This window comes from Mus musculus, chromosome 2 (genome assembly GCF_000001635.26).
Source record: "Mus musculus strain C57BL/6J chromosome 2, GRCm38.p6 C57BL/6J".
In the NCBI taxonomy this organism is placed as follows: Eukaryota; Metazoa; Chordata; class Mammalia; order Rodentia; family Muridae; genus Mus; species Mus musculus.
Window position 1 is genome coordinate 94,805,159 of NC_000068.7, and position 11,307 is coordinate 94,816,465.

The following is an 11,307-nucleotide window of genomic DNA, read 5'->3' on the forward strand; positions in this document are numbered from 1 at the left end:
GAAGCGCCCGGTAGCCTACTTATCAAAGAAACTGGACGCTGTGGCCAGTGGATGGCCCTCCTGCCTGCGAGCGATAGCAGCCACGGCTGTGCTAGTAAAAGATGCTGACAAACTGACTATGGGCCAGAATGTTACTATAGTGGCCCCACACTCTCTTGAGAGCATCATCAGGCAACCACCGGACCGCTGGATGACCAACGCCCGAATGACGCACTACCAGAGCCTATTGCTGACAGAGCGAGTAAGTTTTGCACCCCCAGCCATTCTCAACCCCGCCTCCTTACTACCTGAGGCTGACGAGGCCCCTGCACATAAGTGTGAAGAAATACTGGCAGAAGAGACTGGAATCCGGCCAGACCTCACAGACCAACCTTGGCCAGGGGCGATGACTTGGTTCACGGACGGAAGCAGCTTTGTGGTAGAAGGTAAGCGGAAGGCTGGGGCGGCAGTAGTGGATGGAAAGGCTGTCATATGGGCCAGCAGTCTGCCGGAGGGTACATCAGCTCAAAAAGCGGAACTAATCGCATTAATTCAAGCCTTAAGGCTGGCAGAAGGAAGGGCTCTTAATGTCTATACCGACAGCCGGTACGCTTTTGCCACGGCTCATGTACACGGAGCAATATACCGACACCGTGGACTGCTGACGTCTGCCGGCAAAGATATCAAAAATAAAGAAGAAATTCTCAGCTTATTAGAAGCTGTTCATTTGCCCCGTAGGGTGGCAATTATCCATTGCCCAGGACACCAGAAGGGAACTGGGCCCGTTGAAAAGGGAAATCAAATGGCAGACCAAGAAGCTAAAAAAGCAGCCCAAGGGCCAATGACTCTGGTGGTGAGAACCCAACAGCCCGCTGCTGAGGAAATAAATAAAAGAACCCTCACAGAAGAAGAGGGGCGAGATTACTTAGCTAACATACACCATCTGACTCATTTAGGAACTAAAAAATTACTAAAATTGGTTAGTAAGTCCCCCTATTACATTCCTGGATTAAAAGGAATTGTGGAAGAGATAGTAAAAAACTGCCGTGCTTGTGCACTTACCAACGCTGGGTCTAGCAGGCTCCAGGAAGGAAAACGACTGCGAGGAGACAGACCTGGAGCCTACTGGGAAACTGACTTCACTGAGGTGAAACCGGCTAGGTATGGAAATAAATATCTCCTAGTTTTTATAGACACCTTTTCAGGATGGGTCGAAGCGTTCCCCACCAAGAAAGAAACGGCTAATGTAGTGGTCAAGAAGATACTTGAAGAAATCCTTCCCCGCTTTGGGATACCTAAGGTAATGGGGTCAGACAACGGACCTGCCTTCGTCTCCCAGGTAAGTCAGGGATTGGCCAGACAACTGGGGACAAATTGGAAATTACATTGTGCATACAGACCCCAGAGTTCAGGACAGGTAGAAAGGATGAACAGAACGCTAAAGGAGACTCTGACTAAAATAGCCTTAGAATCCGGCGGAAGCGATTGGACAGCCGTTCTCCCTTATGCCTTGTTCAGGGTTCGGAATACACCTGGACCCCTTGGCCTAACTCCATTTGAATTAATGTATGGGGCGCCCCCACCCATTTTTATGACCGTAGGGGATAAGAATCGCCCGGATGTGTCTTTCTCTCCTTCTTCTAGTCTTTTGGCTCGATTAAAAGCTCTCGAAATAGTAAGAAAAGAGGTCTGGGAACAGCTAAAAGAAACCTATGTTGCTGGTGACACACAGGTGCCGCATCAGTTTGAAGTAGGAGACGCAGTCCTGGTGAGGAGACACCGAGTGGGAAACCTAGAACCGAGGTGGAAGGGACCCTACTTGGTGCTACTGACAACGCCCACCGCGGTCAAAGTGGAAGGAATCCCCACTTGGGTCCACGCATCCCACGTTAAGAGAGCACCCCCTGGAGTCAGCCATGATGAGTGGACTTTGGAGAAGACTACTAATCCTTTTAAGTTGCGCCTGCTTCGTAGGAGCGATCCCAAAAGACTTCAACCCCCACAGTCCTGTTCAACAAACGTGGGAGGTACTCAATGAGGGGGGTAGGGCTGTATGGACAATCGCTGAGGTACACCCTCTGTGGACTTGGTGGCCTGATCTTTTCCCTGACATCTGTAAGTTGGCTATAGGAGCCCCTCCTGGATGGGACTTGGAGGGGTACTCTGACATTCAGAGGGCACCTTTAACACCCCCTCCGTACGTAGAAAAACATTCGAGAGACCCATGGGGTGGTTGCTCTAACCAAAGGGATAGAAGTATGCTTCGAACCCATCCCTTCTATGTCTGCCCCGGGCCCCACCGAAGTCAGTCCCTCAATCCAACGTGTGGAGGTAAGGCTGACTTCTTTTGTAAGAGCTGGGGTTGCGAGACTTCAGGTACAGCCTGCTGGAAGCCCTCCTCGAGCTGGGACTATATTAGAGTAACAGCCAACTATTCCCTAGCGTCTTATGTACCTGGAGGATTTGACCTAGACGAGTGTACTGACTGGTGCCATCCGCTCCGTGTCACCTTCACTGAACCAGGGAAGAGAGCTCTGGGATGGACAAAAGGGTATACCTGGGGTCTTAGGATTTACAAGGAAAGATATGATGAGGGATTATTGTTCACTATCAGATTAAAAATAGAGACCCCCTACAATCCTTTAGGCCCCCCAACCAAGTTCACACCCCTCACCCATACAATTACTCAGCCTACTCCAGTGATTGCGGACCCCCTTAATATGGCCGCTATCACCCAACCTCCCACTCCTCAGGTACCTCTAACTATTACCCCGAGATTCCTTCAAGACAGAGGATGTTTAACCTAGTGAGAGGAGCCTTTTATGCCCTTAACAGAACTGATCCAAGCGCTACTGAGGACTGCTGGCTATGCCTGTCCTCGGGTCCGCCTTATTATGAAGGAATCGCCTTCAATGGAGATTTCAACAGAACCAGCAGCCATACTTCCTGCTCTTGGGGTACAGGACAAAAACTGACCCTGACTGAAGTATCCGCGAGGAATCCAGGTCTCTGTATAGGTACCCCACCTTCCACTCACAAACACCTATGCGGACAAATTCAGTCCGTGTCCAGAACGGAAGCTGATTACTATCTTGTACCTTCCCCGGTTGGATGGTGGGCTTGCAATACAGGACTTACTCCCTGTGTATCAACTAAGGTTTTTAATTCATCTCATGATTTTTGTGTCATGATCCAGCTGTTACCCCGTGTATATTATCACCCTGCATCCAGTTTAGAAGAAAGCTATGCGGGCCGGCGGTCAAAAAGAGAACCAATTACTTTAACCCTGGCTGCATTCATGGGAATAGGTATGGCAGTAGGAGTGGGGACGGGAGTGTCAGCTTTGATAGAAGGAAGACAGGGAATTCAGTCTTTGAGGGATGCTGTCAATGAAGACCTAGCGGCAATAGAGAAGTCCATAGACGCTTTAGAAAAATCTTTGACCTCCCTGTCTGAGGTAGTTTTACAGAACAGGAGAGGTCTTGATTTGTTGTTCCTAAAGGAAGGAGGACTGTGTGCTGCCCTTAAAGAAGAGTGCTGCTTCTATGCAGATCATACAGGAATAGTTAGAGACTCTATGCAGAAACTGAGAGAAAGATTAGAGTGAAGGAAACGGGAACGGGATGCTCAACGGGGGTGGTTTGAGTCGTGGTTTGAATCACGACCATCTTGGATAACTTCTTTAATTTCCGCTGTAGCCGGACCAATCCTTATGATATGCTTAGCTTTAGTTTTCGGCCCTTGTATAATAAATAGAGGAATGGCTTTCATCCAGAGTAAAATTGATACAGTAAAACTCATGGTTCTTCAAAGGCAATATCAACCTATAGTTCAGGTAGATGAAGAGTTAAGGGACACCGACCTCTAAAATTCTATGATTAGAATTAGTCTAAACAGAAGAAGAGGGGAATGAAAGGAAATAAAACTGTAATTCATGTAATGTATGTTAAATAGCCCAAAGAGTTGTTTCTGAGCTTTGAAACCTGGGGCTGAGAACATAGCAGAACAGACCAGGACATGCCCGGGCAAGCCCATCGCCTCCCTAGCTCCCACCCCTCTGACCTAAGTTAAATGTTACAGGCTGCTGATGTTTAAATGGACCAATCATGTGAAACCGCGCCAATTCCTCCCCCAGCCCCACTCCTTTTCTATAAAACCCCCTAGCTTCCAAGCCTCGTGGTCGAATCCACTGTCTCCTGTTGTGTGAGATACGTTTCGACCCGGAGCTCCGCCATTAAAAAACCTCTTGTTGTTACATCAAGGTGTTGTGTTCTATTCGCGATTCTTGGGTGCACGCCGAATCGGGAGCTGAGTGGGGGTTTCCCCACTGAGTTCTTTCAAGATGAAAGGATGGACCATTTAGACACTGCTATACCTGGGGATCCATCCCATAATCAAACGCTGACACCATTGCACACACTAGCAAGATTTTGCTGAAAGGACCCTGATATAGCTGTCTCTTATGAGGCTATGCCAGGGCCTAGCAAACACAGAGGTGGATGCTCACAGTCAGCTATTGGATGAACCACAGGGCCCCCAATGGAGGAGCTAGAGAAAGTACCCAAGGAGCTAAAGGGGTCTGCAACCCTATAGGTGGAACAACAATATGAACTAACCAGTACCCACCGGAGCTCATGTCTCTAGCTGCATATATATCAGAAGATGGCCTAGTCAGCCATCACTGCAAAGAGAGGCCCATTGGACTTGCAAACTTTATATGCCTCAGTACAGGGGAACACCAGGGCCAAGAAGTGGGAGTGGGTGGGGAGGGTATGGGGGACTTTTGGGATAGCATTGGAAATGTAAATGAAGAAAATACCTAATTAAAATTTAAAAAAGAAATGGAAAAGTTAAAAAAAAACTATTCAGTGCAAAAAAAAAAAAAAAGAAGAAAAAAGAAAAAAGAAAAAAGAAAGAAACTTATTTTCTTCGAGGCCTGGAATAAGTCTGAGGTCAGAGTGCAGGAAAGTTTAGCTTCTGGTGGAGGCTCTCTGTTTACCTCCAACATGGCTACCTATGCATTGTGTCTTGCAGCTCCCTCTCCCTCCTCCTCCCCCTCTCTCCCCTTTCCTCTGTGGTTGTGTTTCTACCTCTGACTCTCTGTTTTCCTTTGTCTCTTTGTCTCTCTTTCCTCTTTAAATTCCCCCCTACTAATTTCTGTCTTTCCTACTACTGTAGGGCTGTGAAAGTCAGCCTGTTTTGGTTGAGCAAGGCTTGCTCCAGAGACCTAGTAGACAACTCTACAAGGGAGGGAACAGTGAACCACTTCCCAGAGACAGGCACCTGATACCACAGAGCCCCCAACTCTAATTCTGTGGCTATCAGTCATGCAGATAAAGCCCCAAGTTCCTAGAATTCTAGCTAGACTCCACCCTCACAGTTACCTGACAATAGCCAGGTATGCTCCTCCCCACAGTTACCTGGCAACAACAAGGTAGCCCAGCCCACTATAAAAGGAACTGCTTGACTCCTCCTTGCTCTCTTAAGCTCTCACCTTTCTTACTCTCATCCCTAGCTCTCCTTTCCCCTCTCCCTTCCCTTCTTTCTCTCCACATGGCCAGCCTCTCTCTTTCTCTTACCTTCCCTCTTTCTCCCTGCCTTTCTACAATAAAGCTCTAAAACCATAGACTGTGTCTGCTCATCAAGGCCTGCTATACTTGAACGATGGGATAGGTTTTCCCCTAAAAAGCCACATCCATCTAACTTTCGAATGGAAGGCCTTCCTGCACTCCAGCCATGGATCAGACCAAGGTCTCTAGCCCTGTGGGAACCACCCAGTGCCCCTTTTCTCTTTGCCCTCCCCTCCCTTCGGCCCCTGGGATGACCAAGCTGCCCTGGGACCTCGACCTTGTTCTTAGCTTTTTTGAGACATACAGCCATGTCTGGGATGCCCGAGACTGAGAACCTGTTATCTCTGGACTCCGTGAGGCCCAGAGACCTCGGACTGCCCCTTGTCCACCCTGCCCCCCCCAGCCCCGGCCGAGGACTGGGGTCTATGTCTTCTCACAGCCAGACACCCACCCAGGGCCTAGTGGAAAGCTTGCAGCAGTCCTCTGAGTCTGCCTGCCCAGAGCACCGGGACTCTGGCTAGAAGCAGGTTCTCTCCCACCCCCTTTACTCCCTCACGCCTGCTTCCCTACACACTGCCATAGTTAATTTCCCCAAATAGTGTTTTACTGTGTATCCATGCTGGCCTTGAACTCATTATATTTCTTTCCCAGGCATCCTAAGTTGTGGAGAGTCTCCCAAGATCAGCCTCTTGGGTTCACTATTACTCCTACCCCTCAGTTAATTGCCTCCTAAAATCTCATCTATAGACTAAGCCAAGCTGGGAATTGTGGCTTCAGTGTATGAATTTGAGGGGACATATTTGGGTTCGTAGCATTTTGTGTTACTATTTTCAACATAAATGGATAGCCATCACAGGGAAGTAAGATGTTTAAAGGATCTGATAGGGTATTTGGTTAGGCTTTACCACCCTCCCCGCAGCTATCCAGATAGGCAGTGTCTTGTGTTCATTGTGGTGAACTCTTGGGTCTGTTAGTGCTTTTCAATCTCTTCCAGCCTCTTCAGCCTTAGATACAGAGGATTTACCTCGTGCTTCAGATACATCTTCCTGAATCTCCATGAATCAGGGTCCCACGGAGTCCTCTACTACGGGTCACAAAGAGCATTATATTTGAAGGTGTGACAGGGAACATATTGGGTCCATCTCCTCTGTTCAACTCATGCTCATTATCTCCTTGAAATTTACTTACACAAAATAAATTCAAACCTATTATTTAAAAGTTTAACACAGGGATAGCAGAACATGAAATCAAACATGGGGACTTTTAGAAATCTCATTGTAAAAAATATTAAATAATATTTTTCTATCAAACACGATAAAGCTTTTATTTAAGACAAGGAATTCAAATCACCCCCCAATTGCAAGAATTTTATGCAAATCTTTTTATGTTCTCACCTTTTAAAATCTTTATGCAAATGTTTTCCTCCTCCCCCAACATACCACAACACACCTTGCAAAGCTTTGATTTGTGCAAAGCCTCCAACCACACCCCCTGCATTTCAGGAACTTGAAGTCCTGGAGTAGCTGACCTCTTCCCTATTTCCTTCATTTCCTTTGTGCCAGCTCTTTTAAAACTAACTTACCAATTGCAAGAGACTGTGAGATCCAACCCCAGTCAGTGACAGAAACACCCAGTGATCATCCGCCTATATTAGAATAAAACCAAGAATATTGTAATGTTAAGCATAGGCCCCCAAAGCTTGGTTGCCCAGAGATGAGAAGGTCTATACCTAGATCCAAATGATACTATGCAACCTTGCCCCCAAGTTATTTCTGATTGGTGAATAAAAATGTCTACAAGCTATAAGTGGGAAAACTGAGATAGGTGAGGCTTAATGTTTCTGGGCTTGAAATGGAGGAGACCATGAGGAGAGAGAGAAAAAGGTGGAGAGAGGACAAAGATGTCATGGATTAGGAGTCAAGAAGGGGTTGGACAATTGGAATTAAGAGCATTCCAGATTTGGGGGTGGGGGGTAGAGCATCCCAGATGAAACAAAGTAAGTAGTAACTTGGGGTTACCAATAGGAAATAGATTTTAGTTCCATAGAGGGTGGATATCTGCCCAGCATTAATGCTAATAAGGGCATATATGTATATGAATAAGACCAAGAGCACCTTGGCTACATTGCTTTTCTGCTTTAGGAGTGCTATGCCACACGCTTTTGATCTGAACCTGTAAAGCTCCTTTATATTGGAGTGTTGTTTTCTCTCTCTCTCTCTCTCTCTCTCTCTCTCTCTCTCTCTCTCTCTCTCTCTCTCTCTCTCTTCTTCCCTTCCTCCCTTCCTCCCTTCCTCCCTCCTCCCCTCTCTTTTTATAACCTCAAGCTTACTTCTCGCACTATAAAGCTGGTCCTGCTTTGTCAAACACAGTGAAGCCAAATTTTAGGTCCAGTTGCTTGCTGTGCTATCCTTTGGTACCAGTTATATTTGGCTACATGTAACAGAATATTCTAATTAAAAATTGCTCTGGGCTGGTGAAATGGCTCTGTGTTAGAAGCACTTGCTGTGCAGGCCTGGCAGCCTGAGTTCCCTGCTCCAGAACCCAGGCCACTCTTACGGAATGGCAGGTTTCAAGTGAGCAGTTCTTTCTGGTAGGTTGGCTTCACAGGGTACTCAAGAAATAAGCACATTTTCATCACTTCACACCAGGCTTCGAGTCTTTGGTTTTTCATCTCCTTGTGGTAAGGTGATTCCTGCCTTTCTAGACAGAACTACATGTTAGACAGAAAAAATGCAAGAGACAAGCGCTCGATGCGCCAGCCATCCCAGGAGAGCTTGACTTTTATGTTATATATTTTTTCTTTTTAAATTAATTAATTTACTTTACATCTGGGTCATCCCCCCACCCCTGGTTGGGTTATCTTTGGAATTTTCAACCAGCAATATCTGCTTGCTTCTCATTGGCTGGGATTCTGTTACATTGCCTTAGTTCACTCATGAAAGCCTGGGAAGGCATGGGGGTCTTGGTATCTTCATCAGCACTAAAGAAAATCTGAGTGTGACTGGCAAAGAAGGATGGGGTGGATGATGGATGGGATTCAAGTTGGATGTAGCTATCAAAACTATCTCCCAAATGAGGATGTTCATTACGGCTATGGATTAGAAATACAGACAGGGCACAGTGGCTCTAACTTGTGGCTACACTGTCTGGGCCCTCAGAATTTGGAACTAAGTCAAGCAGCTGGAAGCTAGACTTCACTGAATTTTCCATCTTAGAATAACTCAAAGGTGGCCTCATTGAAGTGAAGACTGTCAGCTCAATAGAGTGTGCCCTCCCTGAGTGGTCTGAGCTTCCCTCAGTATGGTGGAGTGGGTTTCGAGAGAAAAAAAAAATTGTTAAGACTTGAGCAAAAGCTTTATGGTCTTACCTGACTTGGCCTGTGAGTTCATCATGTATTTATCTGCAAGGCATTTAAATTAGACAGGCTTCAAAAGAAGGAGACCTTCACCCCTTGGTGAGCTGGGGGCAAGGTGAAGGTCACATTGGGAAAGCAGGTTCAGTGCTGATGCCCCAACTGGATGTGTAGCTCAAGGACCAATAAGGTAGCTACGAATATATTCATTTTCTTTCATGAAATTATGATTTCCCGAGAAGCAGGGCTAGCATGGAGTTAGTTGCTTTGTTTTCAACCAGCTGAGGGTCTAACTATTCATTAGATTCTTTCTCCAATTTGTTTCTTATATAGCATAAATTTATATGTAGCAAAATCATTGTTTGGCATGTATAGTCCTGTGGGATTTAATACTTTGTTATGTTCTTGTTTTCACTACCACAAACAGGATTTAGAACCATCCTAATAGGCCCTCAAAATCTCCCATTCTCTTCTACTTAGGCCCCTGTCCTACTTCTAACCCTTGGCAACCTCCTGTTTCTAGGAAAAGATTGCTTTTTTAGCAATGTTCAAAATACGCCACACAAATCCCAGGGGACACTCCAGGTGAGACTGAATGAGCGAACTGGAAATGACAGAATTGTTTTTTTTTCTCTTTGTTATTTTACCTGTCCATATTTATTATTTACTTATTTATTTTTGATCAAAACACATATTTATATCGTTGCATGCACGTACAATTTGTAAAGATGTGGTTGGGAGGATTGCTCGAAAATTGGTTTCATGGTAAAGATAAATAATCACAAAATTCTTGGAGGCTGCAGACTTAGATTAACACCCAAAGCAATTTCCGCTGGGGTGAAGGTGGCAGTGGTTAGTAAACCCTGCCTTCCTTCCGCAGATGGAATAATGTGGAGGGTGAGGAGGAAGAGGGAAAAAATGTAGTTTTCAGAGTTGGAATTCTGATACCAAAGGAGATTATAAAGATGAAATTACTTTCTCAAATTTTACCTACACAGATAACTCATGTGCTGCATGGAAAATGGGGCCATTTCTCAAATTCATCCAAATTCATGCCAGGCATAGTGGCAGACTCTGGGCACAGGCACAGGCAGGGCAATCGGTGTCTTGGTTGTACTGTATTTTCTGGAAGAGGATATAAGCAGCAATTTTAGCAAACAAATAGCTGAACAATTTTCAGATGGCTGTAAGTTCTATGCAGAAGTGGAAAGGGTTGTGGGACAGATGAATGTGATATAATTGGGGCTGCTGGAAGGTTTTTTCTGAGAAGGTCATATTTGAACTGTCACCTGAATGGTAATGCAGGCACAACCACTTGACAATCAGACAGGTTTGTGAATTTGATAGCAAATGGGAGTAATGAATATTCTTTTGTTTGTTTGCTTCATTGATTGAAAAAATATGTGAGCCTTACAATGTTTAGAAAACTTTCTGGTTTTGGAGTAAAATTTTAATGGGCAAAGCACCAAGCATGCAATATTAACAATTCCATTTAGAGCCCTGATTTATGAAGAATAGGTACAGAAAATGTGGTTCATTTACACCATGGAATAGTATTCAGCTATTAAAAACAAGGAGATCATGACTTGTGCAGGCAAATGGATGGAACTAGAAAATATCATTCTGAGTGAAGTGCATAAGTGTTCAGAAGTCTTGATAGGTAGTGATGTGATTGACTCCACCAATAGAGACGGGAGCATGGCTTGTGTCTGGGAATGTACCAATTTAGCACCTATGAAGTATTGTATGGGTTGTGTTCATCCGAGTTACAGTCCTCCTGCTAGGCAGTGAGGCAAGGGTGTCTATTGGTTCCCTGATCATCTTTCTACTTTTTGTTTCATCTGAGAAGGCTAATTGGATGGAATGGTAGCGTGGGACCTGTAGGAAGGACATGGAAAAAGAAAACTAAAAATGCAAAAGATTTCTTTCCCCTCTGGAAATCATTTCCACAAAAGAGAAAGGAGAGGATGGAGAAGAACCAGGTGAAGAAAGACTGTATCCCATGACGAAGGTCTAACATCTATGGATGAAGAGGGGGAAGGAGGGAGAATTGAATCGGAAGACTAAGACTTCAGTGCAGCACCACAAGTCCCATGGGACATAAGAGGGTGTGGTTCTGCAGTCTTGCCTCTTCTGGGGTGTGTGAGCTCAGCCGGACAGACAAAATGAGAGGGCTAGGCTGCATTTTACTCTTCACCACCAATGGGTGTCTGGCTCGTGGGAAGCGCTGAGGGGTTGGAGAACACAGCCTAAGATGGGGGTCCCAGCCCAGGTGAGAAAGAATGCAGGCTGAGGGTGAAGCTGGGGTTCCCTAACTCCCAGCACCCAGACACTACTGTGAAGCACTTAGGTAGGCTGGTGATGATGAGCACAAGGGGTGGGGGGCGTGGTATCGCTGGCTTAGCT

General features: G+C 45.8%; 1 long non-coding RNA gene across 1 annotated transcript; it reads left to right on the plus strand.

Annotated features, from left to right (window-relative positions):
* The first annotated feature begins 1,104 nt into the window (after positions 1–1,104).
* Positions 1,105–1,886, plus strand: Gm46754. Its single transcript, XR_001783422.1, has 2 exons — positions 1,105–1,140; positions 1,712–1,886. It is a non-coding gene; the product is annotated as a predicted gene, 46754 (long non-coding RNA).
* Positions 1,887–11,307: the final 9,421 nt, after the last annotated feature.